General features: G+C 40.5%; 1 long non-coding RNA gene across 1 annotated transcript in view; it reads left to right on the top strand.

Moving 5' to 3' along the window:
- The first annotated feature begins 3,689 nt into the window (after nt 1-3,689).
- The window catches only part of LOC307223483, a 261,583-nt gene continuing 242,890 nt past the window's right edge, over nt 3,690-22,382 (top strand). The window contains exon 1 of the long non-coding RNA XR_013842107.1: nt 3,690-3,783. This is a non-coding gene — a long non-coding RNA (uncharacterized lncRNA). The remainder of the gene's footprint in view (nt 3,784-22,382) is intronic.

The raw sequence follows: 22,382 nt of genomic DNA, 5'->3' as shown, positions 1-22,382 counted from the left end.
CCGAAAATGAATTCTGACAATGTGTGGGATTTTAGAACATAGGGATCTATCTTATAGCATCAAAGCCCTGATCCATCTAGCAGCTACTACTGCCTACACTGACTGGCTGCAGCACCCCTTGGCTTCAAAAAAGACCATTTCCTCGTCCTGCCTCTGGATTTCAGCTGTAATGCTTCCCCCCACCATGATCTACCTTTGAGCACCAGTGCAATTAAGTAATTTGGGGCTTTGAACTTACTGTCTTATGGGAGATGCACTTAGATGATGGTGTGTATTACTTTATTTATTATGTTTTTTATATATGTTGGAAGCTGCCCTGAGTGGCTAGGGCAACCCAGTAAGATATGTGGGGTATAAATAGTAAAATTATCATTATGGAATGGGACATCCCTATTTTCATCGGAGAAATGTTGGAGGGTATGTAGTTAGAGTTCTACAGTTAGAACATGGCTTAGCTTTCAGGTGCAGAAAGCAAGGAGGAAAAAAGAATATGGACAAGGCATATAAAACTAAAGCTCTAATTCAAGTCCAGCTCCACTTTAGAGTCAAGTAACTAGTAACTAGAGTCAAGTAACTAGCGGGTTAAAGCCTCAGCGCCTAGGGCTTGCCGATCGAAAGGTTGGCGGTTCGAATCCCTGCGGCGGGGTGCGCTCCCGCTGCTCGGTCCCAGCGCCTGCCAACCTAGCAGTTCGAAAGCACCTCCGGGTGCAAGTAGATAAATAGGGACCGCTTACCAGCGGGAAGGTAAACGGCGTTTCCGTGTGCGGCTCTGGCTCGCCAGAGCAGCGATGTCACACTGGCCACGTGACCCGGAAGTGTCTCCGGACAGTGCTGGCCCTCGGCCTCTTAAGTGAGATGGGCGCACAACCCCAGAGTCTGTCAAGACTGGCCCGTACGGGCAGGGGTACCTTTACCTTTACCTTTAACTAGTGTTACTGAGCATCTTGGGCTTGCCAATTGGAAGAGCTCCATTGCTCTGTCCCAGCATCTGCCAACCTAGCAGTTCAAAAGCATACCAGTGCAAATAGATAAATAGGCGGGAAGGTAAACAGTGTTTCCATGTGTTCTGGCGATCATCATGGTCCCCAATGTGCCAGTAGTGGTTTAGTCATGCTGGACACATGATCCAGAAAGCTGTCTGTGGACAAATGCTGGTTCCCTTCGCCTGAAAATTGAAATGAGCACCACACCTCATAGTCACCTATGACTGGACTTAACCATACAGGGGTCCTTTATCTTTTACACAATAGATTATTGCTCTAGAGCTTAGAAACAGCGTCAAGTTACTGAGATATATTTTGGGAAATGCTGATCTTTCAAAAGAGTTGCATAAGCTTTCTGTTTGATGGTCTTTGATGGTTGAGGTCAACTAGTGTTGTGTGTGTGTATGTGTATGCAACAGCCTGAAGTGAGAGTGAGCTGCTCAGGTCCTGAGACAGTACAATGATCTGTGAGGGTAATAGGGTGTCATCTTTTGATAATGTCTTGCATAAAATATCCATGTAGAACAGGCCATTTACCATTTTGGCAGTGGCAGCTGTTGTTGCCCAGCATGGCCACCGGTGAGCTGCCCCCCCCAAAAAAAAACCCATTTCCCATGTGGCTGGTGAGTAGCAATATTAGCCTCAGCTAGCTGCTGCAATTACTGGGACTTTTACTTGATTTGAAGTGAAATAGGCCAATCACAGAAAATCTGGAGAGCAGGACTTATGAGGTGGACCTGGGAGTAGCCTACCCTTGGCTGGCTTCACTCAGGTCCACCTACACTTCATCTAAACCACCTGCACTTTCTTCAAATAGCACAGTCAGCAACAGACATCCCACCCAGTAGGTTTTGGCCCTGCCTGAAGGTAAGTGGGCAGCACATGTGCCTGAGCTTGCTGTGGATTTAGTCAGTCACCATATTCAGGGCCAGGGAGGAATTCACCTGCAGACAAATGGGGCCAGTTCTGTGATCTGTCTACCTTATAACTTTGCCAACTGTCACAACTTACTGGCGGAAAAGGGCATTGTGCTGGATCCTTTGTCTAAACAGAAGGAGTGGGAAGAAACCTATCCCTTTCCTCAATCAATGTATCAGGCTACCCCAGTAAAGGGGTCCAGGGGAAAGTTTTCCATCTGAATGCCCATATGGGGGCTAACAGGCCATAGAATTCTCCAAGTGGTATCTTGGAGGGATTGTCCATACAGTGATCTTTGATCCACAATTGACCCTGAAGAGATAATCAGTCAGCATTTGGACTGGTTGATTTATGAAACATATCCAGTGCCTATTCCAAAGCCTACGAACATCAGTAATCAATGAAGTTGGGGCCAATTTGAACCTAAGATGATTGGAAGACACAAGATTTACCCATCCAGGAAGAATGGCAGATGAAGCTGATGGACTATATGGAATTGGCGGAAATGACTGGCAGAATCCAAGATCAGGGAGAAGAGTCGGTGGAAGAAGATTGGGAAAAAATTAAAGATTATTTATAGAAATATTGTAAAATTAATGAGCTTTAGGAAAATGGTGGAATGAAGTTATATGGCTTTGGCAGAAATGTTATAAGAAACTAGGTACAGATAGATTGTTAATGTATTAAAAGGGGAAAAAAACAAGGTTAGAATATGTTAAGATTAATTACAGGACAGAAAACAGAGGAAGATGGAAAGGAATTGCTGAAACAGTTAACTGAAGTGGAATACAAAAAGGGAGACGTGAGGAAGTCAATGAAACAAGTGAATGAAAACTAAGTTTGAAAATATTGGAAGTGTTTTTAATTCTTGTTTTGTTTTGTTAATTTAATGTTCTATGTAGTGTTTCTGTTTTTGTTTTTTTATTGTATTATATTGATTTTTTTTTATTCTTTTTTTCTTTTTGTAATCTTTAAACCCTTAATAAATATTATTAAAAAAAACAACAATTTGAACCTAAGATGTTGTCATGTCATTATTGCTGCTTCCAGCACCCCAGACCCAGAGACCTCAAGCTCATTGTGCCTGGAAGGGGAACTTGCATAATAGGACACGCACTGAGCCTTTCTGTCTGAAGTGCATTTTTAGTTTTGTTTTATTTTCAGGATTTTTTTCCCATTTTATTAACATGAAAGGATGTTAAAAAATGACACATGTTTCCAATCTCAGGATTCTATTGTCTCCTGACCCCTGGCATACCCAGGCATAAGTCCCACTGGTACACACAGTCCTAAGAGTAACACTAGAGAGTCAGACAATCCAAAAGGTCGAATACCAGACCAAGTCCAATACAATGAGCCAAGTTTGAAGTCAAGCCGTAAAGCCAGGTTCTCACCACCACAGAAGACCCAAAATCAGAAAACCCGGGGTAAGTCCAGAAGTAGCAGTGCAATAGCATTCATGAAGCAGACAATATGCGGTCTGTCAACAGAGAAAGTTGATCACACCCTGAGTCTCTGCCTTGCTTCCCTTGTATCTTTCCCAGTCTTGATTGCTGCAGCTGAGTTTTTCTCCAGCTGAGCAGCTGTGCCTCTCCCTTTGACGAAGCCTGTGATCCTCATCTGCCCTGAAATTAATCCAGCTGAGTTACCACAAACCTCCTTCCAGATCTAACAAACCACATGATCGCCACCTGGTCCACTAGTTAGCTGGGCTGTGTTTCCTTGCCTGCCTCAGTCTCTTGGAATGCACTTCATGCTGTTCCCGATTCCTCAGAGCCTGCCTTGTCTGCGGATATGGGGACACCTCTGGTTCTGGTGATTTGTCCCCCTTCCCTGGCTCCCTTGAACTGCTGGCTGCCCCTGTAACATCCTCTGATGTCCTGTAAGTACCCAGCCTCCCCTTCTCCTGCTTTAGCTTGTCCCAGTTTGTACCAATCATGGCTACACCACTCAACAGGATCCCCTTCCCTTCCTCAAGTGTTCTGCCAGTTTATGACACATTGCCTCATTCTGCTTATATGTACAGGCCCGGACATCCTTTCGTGAAATGATTAATGCATATTAGAGGAAGAGAACTTTATATATTATTGCTAATTAAGGAATATTGCTGTTCGAACTACATGTGACCGAAATGTTCATCAGTAGTGAAAACCAGAGTTTGACCTATCATCAATTTCATTTATTTATTTATTATTAAATTTGTTTACCACCCTTCAACTGTAGGTGTCAGGGAAGCTCACAGCATAAAAACTATCTTTCCTAGACTGGATTTCAAAGAAATAATTTTTTTAAAATTATTATGATTTGGGTCAAAGGTGACAACATGATGTGATTGAACTCCTTCTCCTATCATCCTTGACCACTGTCCATGCAGGCAGAGGCTGATGGGAGTTGGAGTCCAACAGCACATGGTGGGCACTATGTCGGCAAACCCTGCTTTAGTTAATAGCTTTTGCAAACCTGTGTAAAAAATCTAACTCCATTGATGTGCGATTACTGATGATGCATCACATTGCTGGGAAGAATGAAGCTTTCTCATAAGATTTCCAAGGTTTTCCCAAGCTAGCTCTCATCAGAGGAAGCTTCATCCCATCTATTCTCAATCACTTGTGAACAACTGGGGGTTCTCAGACAAATCCTTAGGCTGCAAAATGAAATCTACTAAGAATCATATGCTGAGAGACTGGGAAGCTTGGAAGAAATATTGATTCAGGATGGATTAGTTCTTTGATGAAGTTGCCTGGGGAAATGACGAACTGTTGGGGATAGCACTTCTCATTTATTCTCAGTGGAAGACAGAGCTACTGAGAAATGCTAGCAAACACTTTTCCGGGTCTTGCAGCTGTTCAGTTAAATCTAGTTCACCCTTGAGACTTTGCTGATCATCTAGGTGTGATTCATCTAACTACCACTACTTTAGAAATGTACTCTATTGAACCATGGATGGCTAGTGCAGTCATATGCACTATGGAAATAAGTCTAATAATTTCCCCCAAAAGAAATATGCAATGGAGATCAGATATGGAGAACAGCTTAAGGCTCATATTACAAACCTATCAAACATTTGGAATAATTGTATACTAGTGCCTAATCACAATCGTATTGCAGGTGCTGTGTTTGAGTTAGTTTGATGATGTTTAGAGGTGGTAAAAAATTGGGGGGAAATTCAGGATGCACTGATGGTTTCCTGAAAAAAGAATTATTGTTCACCTCTTTGCTCTATTAATTGAAATTTTCTTTTAGTTGATTAGAAGTTTTAATGTTGATTAATCAAAGAATCATACTTCCCTTTTTATTAGTCCTGTCACTGTAAACTATGTTTGAAGCTTGGACAGTACAAAAATTGTGAGTTTTTGCAGAGAATACAGTGTCTGTAGGTTTTAGGCATCATTAGGTTATATCTATGCAATTGTAAATTGTATCTAATGTCAGGGCATTGGTTTAATTTTTTTTAAAAAATAAACTTTAAAACACAGCTTTTCATTAAGTTAAATAATATCACATCATTACTTTTATGAAATAATTGACCCAGAAGTGCTAAAAACAGGATAAGGAAGACCTAGGGCTTTAACGGGGAAAAACATTGTGTTTAAATTTTGATGCTGAGTTATCTGCATTAACAAATAAGAGGAGACTTATTCTGACATTCAAACTTCATTCTTTTAAAATTCTAAAATATTTTCTACTCCTCAGAGGAGAAAAATCTTACAAATTAATCATTTAATTTGTACTAATTACACAATTACTGTATCTAAATATACCTGCATGCAAAACTTCTCTAGATTACACTTCCGAGTACTAAAAACTACTTCTAATTACATCCATAAACTACATCCTGTGTGTCTTACTGTTGCATTTGAGATGCTAATTAACTGTACACCTGGCCTGGCACAGCTTTTCACCATTCCCAAAGAGAAATACAGATGTTAAAAACTATAGAGTGCTCCTACTGAAAACAGTAACTTGTGACTCATCTCTCCACATCCTTGATGAGGTCTAGGGTTGCTCCGTAAGTAAGTAAGGGTTGCTCTGTAAGTGCTGCCTATAAATTCCATCCTATGGAATAGACTTGGGTTGGGAAAATCCTACTGTGATTATGTGCTGAGCATCCCCAAATAGTACAGGGAAGAAAGGAGAAAAAGACATGGTACTGATGTTTTCAGTGGCAGCTTCATGTTATTTGTAGCTCCACCATTTGCCTGAGGAATGCTTATGTGGCTGTGTTAATGTCCTATACAATGCCTCTATGCCAATTCAGTGTTTGTTTGCAGCTCTGGGAGTTTTGCTGAAAAAGCAGGTGGAGCTCTTCTTCCTACAAGGGAATGTTTGATTTAGAGATGCTGTCCAAAACAATAGCTTGGTGTTGAATTCTTTGCCTTCCTGGGCAAATGGGATTCAAATACAATGATAGCAAACAGACTTCAAAGAGGCTCTCTCTCCAAACCCATCAACAGGCACTGAGAGGAGATGCTTAAGAAGAAGTATAGTGCACTAGGGGGTGGGGTATCTCCACATATGATGTTTGGTGTTGGGCGGGCAGGTCTGGTTTGAGGAAAATGGCATTGAGGTCACAATTAGGACCCCTGGTGTCCTAATTAGGCCCAAGGACTAGAGATTCCTAACCGCCACTGTAATTTTTGACAGAAATACCTATGTTGTTTTTCATGACAATTGCATGCCAAGCATCACATCTGCTCTGCCTTCAGTAGAAAAAATATCTCCTCTGCATTGAAGAGCATGGGGAGGAGTACTTAAGTGTGTGTGGAGTCCCACCCTTGGATTATTAGGCACCATCCAAACTTACTTGTGTCCCATACCCATAACAAGGAAACACACTGTCTGACAGCTGCTATATTCCTTCCCTCTCCTAATAGATGACTTGACAATTGTATCTCTGTGTTTCATGTCAGATATAATAGACAATAGGAGTTATTTTCCAAACTGCTGTAAAATACTCTAACAAACAAGTGGACAGTGGGTATTCTATTGACTGAGGCCCCTTTGTCCTCTAGATTTCAGATAATAAGCATGTGACCAGCACTTGGGTGAGATAATAGTGATATTTTCCCATGCCTGAATTTCAGAAATCTTTACTTGCTTCAACCCTCCTATTATGTCAGCATGTAACCATGCAGAAAAACTATTTTTTTTTAAGAAAAGGACAATTCCATGCTAAGTCATGTATAAAAAGGGGAAGGAATGGAACAATTACATTTTTTTCACCCACAGGTTTAGCTATTAGAAATAATCTACAGTCCAATATTTCAACACTTGAAGAAGAGTAATTTCTACTCATATTTCAGGCAGGCTAATGCACGTATTTTGCTTCATCCAAGTGACATTTTGCTGTCTTCGCTCCCACTGATACTCACTTCATATTCCAATTACACTTAGTATGGAGGAGTGTGCTGAGGCTGTTATACATTCATGGGGTCATTTTTTTGTTGCCATTCCCAAACCTAGGGTTATGGGCAAATTGATTTGAACTGGTCTTTCCTTCTGCCAAGTCACTGTTGAACCATTTCAAGCTATTTGTCAAATTGCTATGCAAGTAAAAAAAGAGTATAAAACCAGTTTCTATTCCCTGCCTTCTTATTTTCCTTCTGTCCTTTTCAGGTTATCAGTCACTGTAGTAAAATAAAATCATTTGAATTTAGCAGCCTATCGCAACTGGATGAATTTTTGGGAAATGTTATCACAGGAGAATACTGTTGGAAGGGATGGGGGGTCAAAGCTACTAGACCATCTGGTTACTTATGAGTAGCTTGATTGGCAATTAGAGTCAGTGAGCTATGGCTGGGGAAAGGTGAGGCTGGTGAAAAACTGCAAGCTTCCAGATTTCTTCCAGTGGCTTATAAATCTTGGAGTGTGCCCCAAAATAATGAGGCAAGGTGGAGTAGCTTGAAGTAATGTGGGGCTGCATATTTCAAAAAGTGAAATTCCTCACAAATTGTGATTTCAGAAACCCAACAAAACTGTTGAGGTTTTTTTTTTTAGGAATTTTAAGCTTTTGGAGCTGTTTCCACTGCTTTTTACATCGCATTGCCATATGTCCCTGACATTTTGCTGATTTGGCAAAATTCTTCCCAGCACCATTTTTACACCCCAAAACCAGGACATGTCAGGAGTTTTCCTGATGTATGGCAAGCCTGTAACAGGGTGGATGGAAAGATAAGCTCGAGACTGCTGGGAAGGGATAAGGGAATCTACATTCTGTTCCCTTCCATCATGTGGAATCTGCCTATTTCTGTCAAACAAGACTGTGTTCTTTGTCAGGAGCCATTAGATCCTGCGCTGAGGAAGAAAATGTAGGAAGTGTCATTTTAGTGAAGGGTGGGGGAAGGAGGGGTCATCACAGAGAAAACAGACTATGACTTTGCCCATTAATTTAAATTTGACTTATGAGTAATGTGGAAACATGAGGAGAGTATGAAAGGTCAACCAAACTTACTTGCTTTTATCTGCCCTTTCTCCAAAGAGCTCTAGTTAACTTATGCAGATTGCCACCCGCTGTTTTATTTTTGCAAAATTTTATTCACCAGCATCTACTTTTTACTGCTTGTTTGTCATCTTATGTCTTATTACTTATCTTGTTACTTATCTGTCTGAAAACCTAGATTTAAAAATAATAATTTTGTAGAGCTCCAAGAGAGTAACAAAAGGATACAATATAATTTATATAAACCTGATTTATTCCTCATAGCTATGCCCCCAAAATAATGCCTACTGCCCTAATGGATGATAATTACTTTCCTTTATTTCTTTGTGTATTTATAGGTGCATACCGCTCTCCATTCTGAAGAATCCCAGAGTGGCATGCAAAATAATCTATATTACAACCTCACTTTGTACCAAAAACTAACTAACTAACTAACTAACTCTCTCTCTCTCTCTCTCTCTCTCTCTCTCTCTCTCTGTGTGTGTGTGTGTGTGTGTGTATCTAAAACTTTGAAGAAGGCAGCCCTCAGATTTATTTATTTATTCTTTATATTTCTATACTGCCCTTCATCCAAGAATCACAGGGTAGTTTACAATATAAAACATAGAAATACAAAGTAACAAACAAAACAATACCGCCACACACAATCTAAAAGACCATAGATTGTTCAATTAGCCACAGGCTCGGGAGAAGAGGAATGTATTTTTGTGGTGCTTTACATACATTACACATGTTGCATGCATGTTGATATGCATTTCTTTAAAACATGCACAAACTACAATGTAGTGAAATGAGATGTAACATGCTGAGAAATTAACAACTGTGAAAGTGACAGACAAGAAATATACATAATACATTCTAGTATTATGAGACTCTAATTTTCACACAAACACACACATGCATATGCACTAGGTGGAACATGACTAGACTAGGTAGCATTTTCTTAGCTTTTTGTTTGTGAGTAGAAAAAAAATCTTACTATTCACCTTACTATACTACAGACAAAAGTACAACTCCCTCTTATTCATTTGCTTTTTCAGTTATGTTTTGAAATTACATATTTTACTTGATCACAATATATCTCCTTCATTTCCTTTGTGTTGCTGCTCTTTTTATTTGCTGGATGCTTGTATGTACTGACAGTTGTCACTTGCCTCATTGACACTTCCATCTATTCTCTCCCCCCCCCCCCAATCTCCCTCAAGCTCTCCTGCAAATGGTAAACTTTGGCTCATGTATAATGTGCTACAATATTTGTTATGATTTATGCACTTTTAATGTTCTGACAATTTAATAAGTATATGCCACTTCTCTCCTGCAATACCACCAAACAATAACTACACTTGAAGGTTTGAATTTTCAGCATGTTATTAAAGGGAAAGGTATGCCTCTAGGCAGTTTGTAATAATTTTGCTGTCAAAAGACTGAAATCATAAGGGACAAAATTGATCTGACACCATTTCTGCTCATGTGAAACACTAAAGGTATTAACTTTATTTGTAAGGTAGACATAATTTAAGATTAAACATTACAACCTATTATGATTCTCCCCCACCAATAAAAATTGTGTTGTGAAAATAGAAATATGAGTGGTACTGAATAAAAGACTCAGCTATAAACCGGGGGATGGGATGGGATGTGGCACAATCCTGCTGCTTTTCAGGGACAGTGAAGCAAGGCTACTTCTAGCAAACCATGCTTTTTCTTTTTGTCTGAAGTTTTGGTCTTTCTGTTTGAATTTACAATTAAGGCCAAAAATGTTGAAGGGCATTGGTGCCCCTGAGTCGTTTCCGTAGTGCACTACATTCAGCATTTTGCCTATAGGGTCTGTAATATGTCTATTTATATATATATAAAATCTTGCTTCATCAATGTAGATCATGCTTGGTAACATATTTGCTAATCTTTCTGCCTATATGCAACACAGTTTTCCCCTCATCTTGTCCTATTAAAGAGATAAGCCTATTTGATTCTGGATTCTCTGGGTCTGTACCTGGTTCCACTATCACACCAAATCATTTACATGATTTAGGCCCTGTCCTGCCAATCAATACACTATTAAACACTATTTGCATGTGGGACAATAAGGTTTCTGATGAATTTTTATAAAAAGTTATTATGGTAGACAATCTATGCCTAGTGCTTTGTGTGGTTTGAGTTTCTTAATTACTTTAGTTAAATCCTCCAGTGCTACTGGTGTTGCTAAATATTGTTTTCGTTCATCTGTGATTTTCTTAGGCATATTTATTTCTTTATATTGTTGAAATGAGTCTAGATTCAAGTTCTCCTTTGTATGTAACATAGTACAAAATAATTTAAATCCATTTCTCATTAGAGTCAAATAATTTTTGCCTTGATTTTGTTTAATATATCCCTCCTTTGAAGAAAGGAGAGAGTATAAACTCCAAGTGGGTCTTTCTCTAACTCCTGGTAGGAATTGCAGTGTGGTTTCTAGCATGCTTGCTTGATATCCTTTAGCTTTTAGAGACTTATAATAGCTGATAGGGAAGATGTAGGGTCAAAACTAGCAGATCATTCCACCATCTTTGGCAGTGATGTTACCTTCCCTCCAATAAAATGTTCTTAAGGGACAGAGGCAGTATTTCTCTGAATTCCAGTTGCTGGGAATTGCAACAGCACTATTGTTCTCATGCCCTGCTTGCTGTACACATCTAGGAGGCTACTGCAATAACTCTCCTTATGTTCTTACATCCTTGAAATAATTTCAATACAACCATTTACTAACACACCCTGTACAGTGGGACACCCCCCCCTTTTAAAAAGGAAACATTTAGACCAGCTCCTCACTTCCATCTGAAATATACCTTAGTGCCTGCAAATACAAGGAAAATATTACTGCCACATTTGCAGGGCTTCTTTGTAGATGCTTAAAAGTAAGCAAGTAAACAAAGAAATACATAAATGCATGAAAAGATTTGCTCTCTTTCTTATGGACTTCTCATAAATGCATGAAAAGATTTGCTCTCTTTCTTATGGACTTCTCATTAGGATAAATTATAACTGCAAATTAAGCTGCCTGACAGCCTCTTACTTCAGACCTACTGAACACTTTTATCCCACAGAACTGCATTCATTTAACATTCTGAAAATCCCAAGGAAAAAAAGACTCAAGGATTCATTCCATCAGGCATTACTCATCTAGGTATACACCACATATTGATGTTTTCTTCATTTGAGCAACCCTAAAAATACAAATTATATACATAATAAAAAAATGCTTGATGTTCTATAGGCACAAACCAACACATGCTTCATTTCCCCTGAAATTAACCAGATTTTAAAGTACCTGTCCTTAAAACTCTGTATTGGAAAGCTTTGTATATATTTGGCATCATTTGAGTATTATGGATATTTCTGAGTAAATGTTTAAAAGTAGTGTTAATTGTTGAAGCAACAAGTATAATTTCAACATTATGGCGTCTTCTAAAAATATTCTCATTCTGAAAACAAAGACAGAATGCTTCTAGGCCCTTGGCTGTTTTTCAGTTTATTGTCAACTAGTCAGATTTGCAACCAGTGAGTAGACTAATTTTATTATGCATTAATTTTGGTTTTCATTAGTGTAGTGTGCATTAATTTAACATGCTGGGGGGGGGAGGTTTCCATCAGTGGCATATCGTTCCCCATATTTAAAGGATTAATGTCATGATCTCTGACTCCACCAGCAAACCAGACACATAGTTTGAGGCTGTGGAGGCACCAAGTTGAGGTCAGTGGTCTGATATTCCACTGCCACAAGTGTTTTCTGCTTCTCAGTGGGAGACACTGATCCTGAAGCTCTGGCAGCACCCATTGTCTGAGAGAAGCCATTGATGCTGCTGCTTCTCCTGCCACTGCTTCTTCTCTGACCCTGTTGCTTGGGAGCTGTCACTGCTGAGCAATGCCACCTGGCATGGGATGGAGGAGACTCAAAAGCTGGCAGTGGCTTAGGGGCTGCCTGCAGACCCTGGCCTGAAAATGTCAGCTTGTGATTTCAACATATTGAAATCATCACATTGATGCCTAAATTGCCTTTCTTCAAAAAGCTGTGCAATGCTAGTGTCAAAGACTAGATAGTCACTCTTCGTGGTGACAGTTGCAGGCCCTTTATGAATTGATCAAGGAGTTGCTTCCCAAGTCAATTTGTGCCATGCCTCCATCCTGCACCCCAACCTCCATCAGCAGGAGAGGAGCCGTAGCCAGACCAACTGCAGATCAAGTAAAACTTTTGCTACCATCTTCCTGCTTTGCACTGCTGCTGCTCCCCCCTTGAAGGGAGCATAGAGATGCCAGAGCATCCCTTGATGGTCCCTTGATGCAGGACCCACCCACAGCTGGCCTAACTTTGGGGTAGTGTGAGGAGGGTAAAGGGATAATAGTTGTTTATCTGCTAGTTAGTGAGTGAGAGTATTCTTTGTTTCTTATTTGAGTATAGGTAATGCTATCTGTTTCTATAAATGTTTGAGGGTTTTTTTGTTTTGTTTTTGCCAATTGTTGAAACCCCTTGAGAACTTTTATTGAAGGACAGTCTACAATAATAATTTTATCGGGCTTCCAAATCTGTCAGTGTCAGTATTTAATTTTTATTTTATTTTTTACATTTTAGCCATTGGTGAGAAAAACAGCCTCACTCACTTCTTTCCTAGCATGCGAAATACTGCCCCACTCCAGCTGAGCCGTAATGCACGCAATATAACCATGGGATATACAACTGTGACTGAACAGGAGTTTAGGAGAAGTCATTGATCATAGCCTGATAGTATTTCAAGGAACAAATCTGTTCAGGAGTTATAAAGTTGCTTAAATTCATTTTTTTTGAGGGGGGGTAGAATTGTATAAGCCCTAGCTATATACATTTTTTAGGCAAAATACAAAGAGTGCAGCTCTTTTAAGACATACTGAGCCCAACAAGTGGAAAGAACAGTACCATCAGAACTGCAAACCTACAAACTGGCATTGCTGAAGGCCAGGTGATGAGAGAAAAAACACACTCAGATCTGCAAGGAATAAAGAAAGGGGAAAATGAGGAAAGCAGTTGTGAAGAAGGACTCAAATGAGATCCATACTTGGGCACTGGGAAACTTGGGGTAGGTGCCTTAATATTTACCTGCCACCTAGCAAGGTGTCCAGGATCATATGCATGGGTGGGTGATTTTCACTAGGAAACTGTGAGGTAACTGCAACCTATATAGAGCCTCTCCCACAGTGTCTATTCATTTAGAAATACAGGATAATATTGGATAATCTCTGGTTTTGCCACCAGTGTGACTGATTTTTAGGTGTTCTTCAGGACATGGAGGTGTATCTAGAAAACTTAGTAATGAAACCTTTATAGCTTTGCTTCCATCAGAGAAAGGGATTGTATATTGTGGTGCCACCTCTTGCCACCATTTTGAATATTGAAGAGAGAAGATATGAAATTGTGGCTTGAGGCAAGGAGAAGTTTTGCTAGATAATTTAGTAACTGGCATCTAAGAGTTTCTACGTTCCCATCATGTTGCTGTTTTTCAGAACCTTTGTGTTTTATTAAACGGGTATCATTAAAAAAACAGGTATCATTGAATTTTCTAATACTCTAAATCCATCCGAGTTTGGAAATGCGACCCTCTCCTGGCAGAGAAAATGAGAGAGGAATAATTTGGAGATAGATTGGGATTTAGGGACTGAGAGAGGTGAAGAACAGCGTTTTGGCTGAAGCTGAAGTGCCTTTGGGTATAGTGGGCTCTCTTTGGGAATCTGATACAGGAATAGTCAATCTGCTGCCTGCTGCTAAGAGTCTTATTTGATACCAATATGTTTGGCTTTATGTTTGCAACCTTTAAAGCACATTCAAAGCACATTTCCCCCCCTCAGTGAATTTTGAGCACTGTTGTTTCTCCACTCACAGAATCATGGTTCCCAGCAATCCTTATCAAACTCCAGTGCCCACCCAAATTATTTGAGGGGGAAATGTACTTTAAACATGCTTTGAGTGTCAAGTGTGTTTAATACAATAGAACAAATGCACATGTCCTCTTGCAAAGAGTTAGAAGTAAATAATAAAATAAATATTACAATTACATGTGTTTTCAGTGCATTTTCATCCAGAAGAAAATGAACTCTTCTGTCTTGCTCCTGCCACACAAGGAACTTAATGGTGTCCCTCATCAAGGCTGTAATCATATGCATGCTTATCTTAGTGAATGTCCTATTGAACCTAATGACTTTTGATTAAGCATACATCTGATTACATAGCACATGTTATCCAATCATCAACCTAAAAGTAAAGGCAGCAGTGCAAGTCTTCTTTAAAGATTGTTCACAATGCAGAGAAGATTATGACAGAGAGCAGAGCTGCTAATCTTCTCCCCACTAGATTATGCCAACCAAATTATGATATTTCAGCTGTATTTAGCTACAGTCTGACTGATGGATGCAGCTGGAATGAAATCATAAACTGTGGAGCAGCATTGACATAGTGTTATATATTTCAATTGCACACCTCAAAAGGTATGTGGTATATGGATTGGAACCAAAATCCCTTTAAAAATGGTCCTGTAAAACATGCTTTAGCTATTGCACTTCAGTGGTTAGATTGTACAAGCATGTGAAATATGAATCATATGGTACTGTTCCTTATTTATTTTTAATTTCCCACTGGTTCCCAATTTACCAAATTTCCAAGTGAAACTATTGTTCTTATTGCCAGTCATTTTAAACTCTGATGGGATCAAGGTGTTGGTGTTTAAAAAAATGCTTGAAGATTAAACAATGTTGTTCAATTTGCCTGTCATTCTCTGACTACATTGACTGTGACCTGCCGGAAATGTTCATTGTAAGGGAGAAAGCCTTCATTGTTGCTCTGTTTCCTTTTAATCTTTTGTTGTTTCTTCGCTTCTGCTTCAAGAGCTGCCATAGATACCACACAAGGAAATAAACATGAATTTAAAAATCACTGTAGCAATATTAGATGAGGGAAATCACCCATAAGAGGTAGGATGAGGTAGGGAAATAAAGCCCATAAGGAGTGGCATTACAGTGACAGGCATCACTCATAACATAGGTAAGCTCATAAGAACATCTGGATTGCTGTATACACATGTGCATGTGTGTGAACAGGTGTACCTAGGGAGATCTTTCTGTGTGCAGTCAGGAGCCCTACAAAGACTCGCCACAGATTCCTAATAAAATAGCTTGGGATAGAGCCTGTCACTGCAATATTGCTTTTTCTTTATGCGAATTCACTTTGATGAATAGCTGAAAAGGCTAAAATGGTGGAGCTATGGATGGTAAGCCCAATGAACAGAAATACAATTTTTAGCTGTTTGGAGTAGTTTGAAGAGAAGACTGTATGCCATAATTATGTTGCAAGGTTAAAAAAAAGTGTGGCTTTGCAGGGTGTGGTATTGGGCTGGTAATCCAGCTCACTTAGAATCTCAGTGTCCACTTTATTAGAAACACATTCTTAGCTATAATGGCTGTGAAAATACCCTATCCCCATGAGTTGAATATGTGAGTGGGGTTGTGTGATCCAGTCCCACCTCCATCACAAAGGCATGCAGTAGCTATGCCCCCGCCATTCAGCTGCTTGGCTGGCATGGGAAGATACGGTAGTCTATGTGCGCTCATCAGCACATGTATAGAAGTTGTTTATGTGCCAGCCACATCTGTGGACTGCACTGGCATGGATAGATGCACACAGCATTGTGAGCCCCACCATGCTTACTTTTCATGTGTGAGGGTGTTATCTGAACCCCTTACCCATAATTGATAGTAAAGGTAAAGGTACCCCTGCCCGTCAGGGCCAGTCGTGACCGACTCTAGGGTTGCGCGCTCATCTCGCTCAAGAGGCCGGGAGCCAACGCTGTCCGAAGACACTTCCGGGTCACGTGGCCAGCGTGACAAAGCTGCATCTGGCGAGCCAGCACCAGTGCCGCACACGGAAACACCGTTTACCTTCCCGCTAGAAAGCGGTTCCTATTTATCTACTTGCACTTAGGAGTGCTTTCAAACTGCTAGGTGGGCAGGAGCTGGGACCGAATGACAGGAGCTCACCCCGTCGCACGGGGATTCGAACCGCCGACCTTTCGATCAGCAAGTCCTAGGCACTGTGGTTTAACCCACAGCGCCACCCGCAGTCCCATAATTAATAGTATGATCTTAAAAACCTGTGGGTTCCTTGAATGAGGTTCAAAATAACATGTGATGTGACACACATGGAAACATTTAACAGGGAAGCTTTGCATGCTTTCTAGTATTTGTGTGGAATGGGGCAAGCAGGATCAGGATTGAAGTACATGGGGAGAATGTCTTTAACTCTGGATGTAGAACCTCAAGTCCAGGGACCCCTTAAGCTTCTCTGTCTGCAACTCTCCCAGGCCACAGACCCTCTTTGAGTGTTTTTGCCTTGCTGGAATGTGTCCCTGAAATTTATAATGCATTTTGCATGCCTGGAGGATAGAGAGGGCTATGCTGAGAGTATGCAGAGGCTAACCAACTGTATAAAGATAAAACTTGCATTCGTTTCTCTGCCCACATTTGCCTCTGTCCCTGACCACCAGTAGTAGGTGACTTCTGAAAGGTTGGTCTGGAAGGAATGCAGCCGCTGGTGTCAAAAAGGTTTCCAAGCCCTGATTTTAACCCATTCTTCACATGCTATGGTCTGATTTAAAGCTGCTATTGTCTCAGAATATATTTTCCATTGGCATTCTTACTGCTATACTTTAATGCCACATGTAGTTTGGTCTAAGATTGCTTGTGATTGCAGGCAGGAATTCAGAGCACTTCATATTTCCTTGTGAAATAGGTAGAAGCTAAATACTAGCATCAGAAAGAGGGGAGGGGGCATGGAAATCGTAAGCACTCCAGAATGGATTGTGCACAATATGAAAAGTCAAGCAAATTTCCACAATATGCTTAATTGATATAGATGGTAACTTTTCCAGTTCATAATTTGGATTGCCTTTCTTTAGAATTGTAATTATCATAGAGTACACACAGCTCTAGGAAGGATGCATAAAAGTGCTCCCAGCTACTGGATGGCAATGCACCAATCAACTATAAACCGGGATCGTATTTGCCATTTAAAAACTGTGACAGCAAATGCAAACCACAGCTATAATGCATTTGAGCAGATATGACACTAGATTCTAAAGGGAACTCTTTGATTTTATTGTTTGTTTCACAATTTGGATAGACTGTAAGATTCATAATTTTTCCTTATGTAATTCCATCTAATTGTTTTCGCGGCCCTATTGTTTTGCCCTTCAGTAATCTTCAGCAGGACTACTTGGCACACACTTCTTAGCTGACTGGTTTAGAATATCTTGTTAGAGCTCTCTGTGTCTTCGATGGCAGCCTTTCTGATGGACATGAGCCTACGGGTGAAAAGTAATGAACTCAGAAACTTGAGTGCTAGAGAACAGCCTGTGGAAAATATATGGCAAAAAATGACCTTCAAACGTTGCTAATATCGCCCAAGACAAAAGTTTGAAAAAGGAAAAGAATTTCCAAAGTTAAGACTTAAATACAGTGGGCTAAATGAGTTCCCAGTGTACCTGTAAGTCCACAGCAACTGTGGAGATCCACAAATGTAACCTCTAGCAAGAAAAAATGGAGACCTCAGCTTTGAAGGCCCTTAGAGAAGGTGAGGAATCCGTGTAGGCCAAACATATACACAGGTAGTCCAATATTTAATTACTTTTGTGCGAAATACTGGGCAGAAAACTCTATCTATACACACCATCACAACAGATAAGAGAGCCAGAGCACAAACTTACTGACCCCCCTCCTGAATGCAGAAAATGAAGCAGATAGGGCATCCCTGAAGAGGCCAGAACCCCCCCTACCTGTGGTTGTAGCCCTGGGACTTGAAATCTAGATCTTAGCATTCATTTATTTGCTTTCTAGCCAATTCTTAATTGATTCCAATATAGGTTACAATATAAAAATGTTTACCATTTTTAATAATGAAGAGTTTAACAATGGAAATTTCCATTGAGGTATACCAAAGATAGGAGGAGCTGTTCAAGCTTCTAGCTGGGTTAACTATTCATGTTATCTGTTCTTTCATGTGAGTGTTTAACCTTAAATCATGTGATTAAGGTATACACCTGCAAATCACCATTTTGAATGGAGTTGCCTTTCTCTTTTTATTTCACATGTTGTGGCAGGGAAACCTGGTAATTGTTCAGCTAGTACCCTGTTAAATCACATAATTTGTGCAGAAAATTCTCCTGAAGTTTGGGGAAGGGTTGTAGCTCAGCAGTAGGGTATCTGCTTTGGATTTTTCCTGTCTGTATTGTCTGTATAATACAGAGCTCAATGGACCAATGGCCTGGTAAAGCAACTTCCTATATTCTTAAGTGTGTGTGTGTGTGTGTGTGTGTGTGTGTGTACGCATGCGTGTGTGCATGCAGATGCATGAGTGTTTGTGTGTGTGTTTTCATACACATACCCCGCCACCAGGGCATCCTGTTTTTTCATGTGAGAGCACAGTGGCCATTTGGGGTGCCATGATCTTGCATGTTTTCTTGCTGTGATCTTGCCCCGAAAAAGTGTGTGGTGCCCCAAAATGTGCATGACTCATGCGGGAGTGCATCCTGGTTTTTTGCTTCAATGAATTGGAGGGTATGCATGTGTGTGTACAGTGGTACCTCTGGTTAAGTACTTAATTCGTTCTGGAGGTCCGTACTTAACCTGAAACTGTTCTTAACCTGAAGCACAACTTTAGCTAATGGGGGCCTCATGCTGCTGCCATGCTGCCGGAGCACGATTTCTGTTCTCATCCTGAAGCAAAGTTCTTAACCTGAAGCACTATTTCTGGGTTAGTGGAGTCTGTAACCTGAAGCTTATGTAACCTGAGGTACCACTGTACACACACACACACACACACACACACACACAGAGAGAGAGAGAGTAGTGTATATTGACACTACTAGTAAATGAGCTTCCAACAATGAACAGAAACATAACAACACAATCAGATAAAAGCCAAGAGCAGCAGACATGCATATTCCATTGGGAACAAAAAAACATCCAGCAGTAAAAAGCCTTTCTGAATAAAAATGTTTCTAACCTGGCAGTTAAATAAAAACCATGTCATTGCCCTGTATGTCTCCTGAGGCAGCAAGATCCATAAGGTTGGATTACTGTGCTTCAACATGACCTTAGAGTGGGAAATAGGAATGCCACAACTGGGGGGAAACCAGCAGATATTTATTTATTTAAAGCCTTTGATACCATGCTGTTCTGACACAAAAGTGTAATACAATAGTGTTAACGATTCATGACTATTATAACAAACAGCAGCAGCCCAACCAAATATTTTTTTTTTTTTTTAATTCTGGAAAGTTGAGATAGATGTGGAACGTGATGGCAGTGGACAGGGCTAAAGGGAAAGAAATGAAGTAAAGTAGCAGAGACAAAATAGACATGGGTAACCCATGACTGATATTGTTGATGTCCCCCTGCCAATGCACATTTGGTTTTGCTCCATTCTGCTACATAAATCCACCCAGGAAAACTGTGTGCTGTTGCATTTTACAACAACGGGAGATTAAAGAATTCTGCTGTTTCCCTGATTTCTCCTAGTTTTGTAGTCACAGAATTTAAATGTTTTATATATGCACTGACCGTGTAACATTGAATGGTGCATGAAGATGTTCTGTTTGTTTACGACCACTCTCATAGAATTTTACTAAAGTAATTTTGTCACAGTAATTTCCTGCAGTAAGAGCAGGTCTCTGAGGCTTGTTCTGACATTGTTTCATTTGATCATGACATTGTAGAATATGGTCTCAACAGACTTTCATTGACAATATGATGAGATTGTTGTGACATCTGCAAGCCTCTTACAGGGCACTGTGCGTTAGAATATCTAATGCAATGCAAGTTATCTGACGTATTTGCTCTGCTGTTCTTAGAATGGGAGTACAAAAACCCACTATTTTCAACTCTGTTTGCAATTTTATTTAAATTACTGAGGAATGACTTCAATAGACATAAAGAACTAGGTCAAAATACAGGTTTGGATGCTGCCTTATAAAGAATTATGAAAGAACTAAGAATCTAAAACCTTTGCAAAACATTTTACAAATTTTGGGAAGCCAGCTTATTGCTTAGAAAGACAATTTTGTTATAAATTTGTGGGTGCCAGACTCCTATAATCTCAGGATTCAGAAAGTGTTTGAATTCAATCAAGACTTGAGTGTGAAAATGGGTGCCAGATTACTCTAATTTCTGGATCTAGCAAGTGTTAAAAGGGGCTTGCTGTGGGATGGGAGAGGGAGAGGTTCCCTCATCATTATCATTGCCTTCCATGAAAGGTTTCATTGGGCACCACTTTTCTAAAGCTGGATATGTGAGGCAACAGGCTTTGGGAAGGAAGCCTGAGGGCTCAGGCAGGGTTCTAGAGCCCTCCCATCTCCTTCACAAAGCTAGGCAAGCACTAAGCTTTGGGAAGGAGGCAGGAAGATACACCCTCGACTTGGTGTTTTGTGAGGGGGAACTGGTCACCCTGCCCTAAATCTGCCTCTGCTGCCAATGGTTTGTGGTACTTGGAAGAAATGTTGGCTTCAGGCTCAACAAGGTTCCTCAACCCTATACTTACAGCTTCATGGCTGAGGGCAGTGGAACAGGAATGCTCAAAGGAAGTCACTGTCACAATCCTCAAGAAGAGAACCTTGGAGAAACAGTAGCAAAAGGAAGTTAAATTTACAAAAGTGTAATATAAATTGATAGGTAATAATGTTGTTTTGTTATGAAAACTGGTTTGTGAACGAAATGAGGGTAAAGAGTTAACACTGTGATTTCTAAAAGAGGCCGTGAAGATAGACTGCACAGGTGGTTTTCAGTTGGCAATCATCCAAGAAACAGTTAGGCTGATACAGTTGAGGTGATTATGTGCCTTGCAAGGTTTTCCATTATGTCAGTTGACATTAGAGCCCATTATTTTTTATAGGGGACAGTGGAATTTAGAAAAGGTCAGGCTGTGGTAGGTCCTTTAGCAGACACTTCATTTGAACTCACTGCTTCTTAGTTGAAAGGAGGGGGGATGAGATGTTGGATTGGCAATATCTCATTTTGTGTAACTTTTGATTGATTAAAGGGTTCTGTCTGAAGTTAGCAAAACCGCAGCACTGGAATGGGAGAAAGGTATGGTCATGAATCTGAAGCTGAAGAAGCAGCCATATGAAGAAGCTGAGACAGGGCTGAGAAGCATTCAAAGTGAAGCATCAACTCATATTACTGTGATGAAAGGTGATTGACAAGTGGGATGGCCTGCCTACCTGTCAACTTGGGCTGGCCAGAAGTTCAGGGGATAAAGATCTTGCCCTATGGCCAGGACTGGTTCTCCAATCCCTGTCCTACAGCTTCAAGTGTGACAAACAAAACAAACAACAATCGTCTGTAATGTGATGTTAAGTTTCTTTTTTTTTTAAAAAAAAAAAACACAACACCTTCATCTTCATCATCAACATAAAGGTAAAGGTAAAGGTACCCCTGCCCGTACGGACCAGTCTTGACAGACTCTGGGGTTGTGCGCCCATCTCACTTAAGAGGCCAGGGGCCAGCGCTGTCCGGAGACACTTCCGGGTCACGTGGCCAGTGTGACAAAGCTGCATCTGGCGAGCCAGAGCCGCACACGGAAGCGCCGTTTACCTTCCCGCTGGTAAGCAGTCCCTATTTATCTACTTGCACCCGGAGGTGCTTTCGAACTGCTAGGTTGGCAGGCGCTGGGACCGAGCAGCGGGAGCGCACCCCGCCGCAGGGATTCGAACCGCCGACCTTTCAATCGGCAAGTCCTAGGCGCTGAGGCTTTAACCCACAGCGCCACCTGCGTCCCCTCATCATCAACATAATCTCACACAAAAAGCCTAGCACGTAGTTTATTAACGTTGCATATTGTATTTAAGTATCTATTATTGTTACTCCCACTATTATTCAAAGACTACAATGCTGTTAGTAGAAGGAGCAATGCAGGCACTCTTATTTTATTTATACTACTTTTTCATGTACATTAATTCAAAGTGGCTAACATCAAAAACACTAAAACATCACAA

Source organism: Podarcis cretensis, assembly GCF_951804945.1.
Source record: "Podarcis cretensis genome assembly, chromosome: 9".
In the NCBI taxonomy this organism is placed as follows: domain Eukaryota; kingdom Metazoa; phylum Chordata; class Lepidosauria; order Squamata; family Lacertidae; genus Podarcis; species Podarcis cretensis.
The sequence above is the reverse complement of the archived record's forward strand: the minus strand, read 5'-3'. Positions and strand labels throughout refer to the sequence as shown.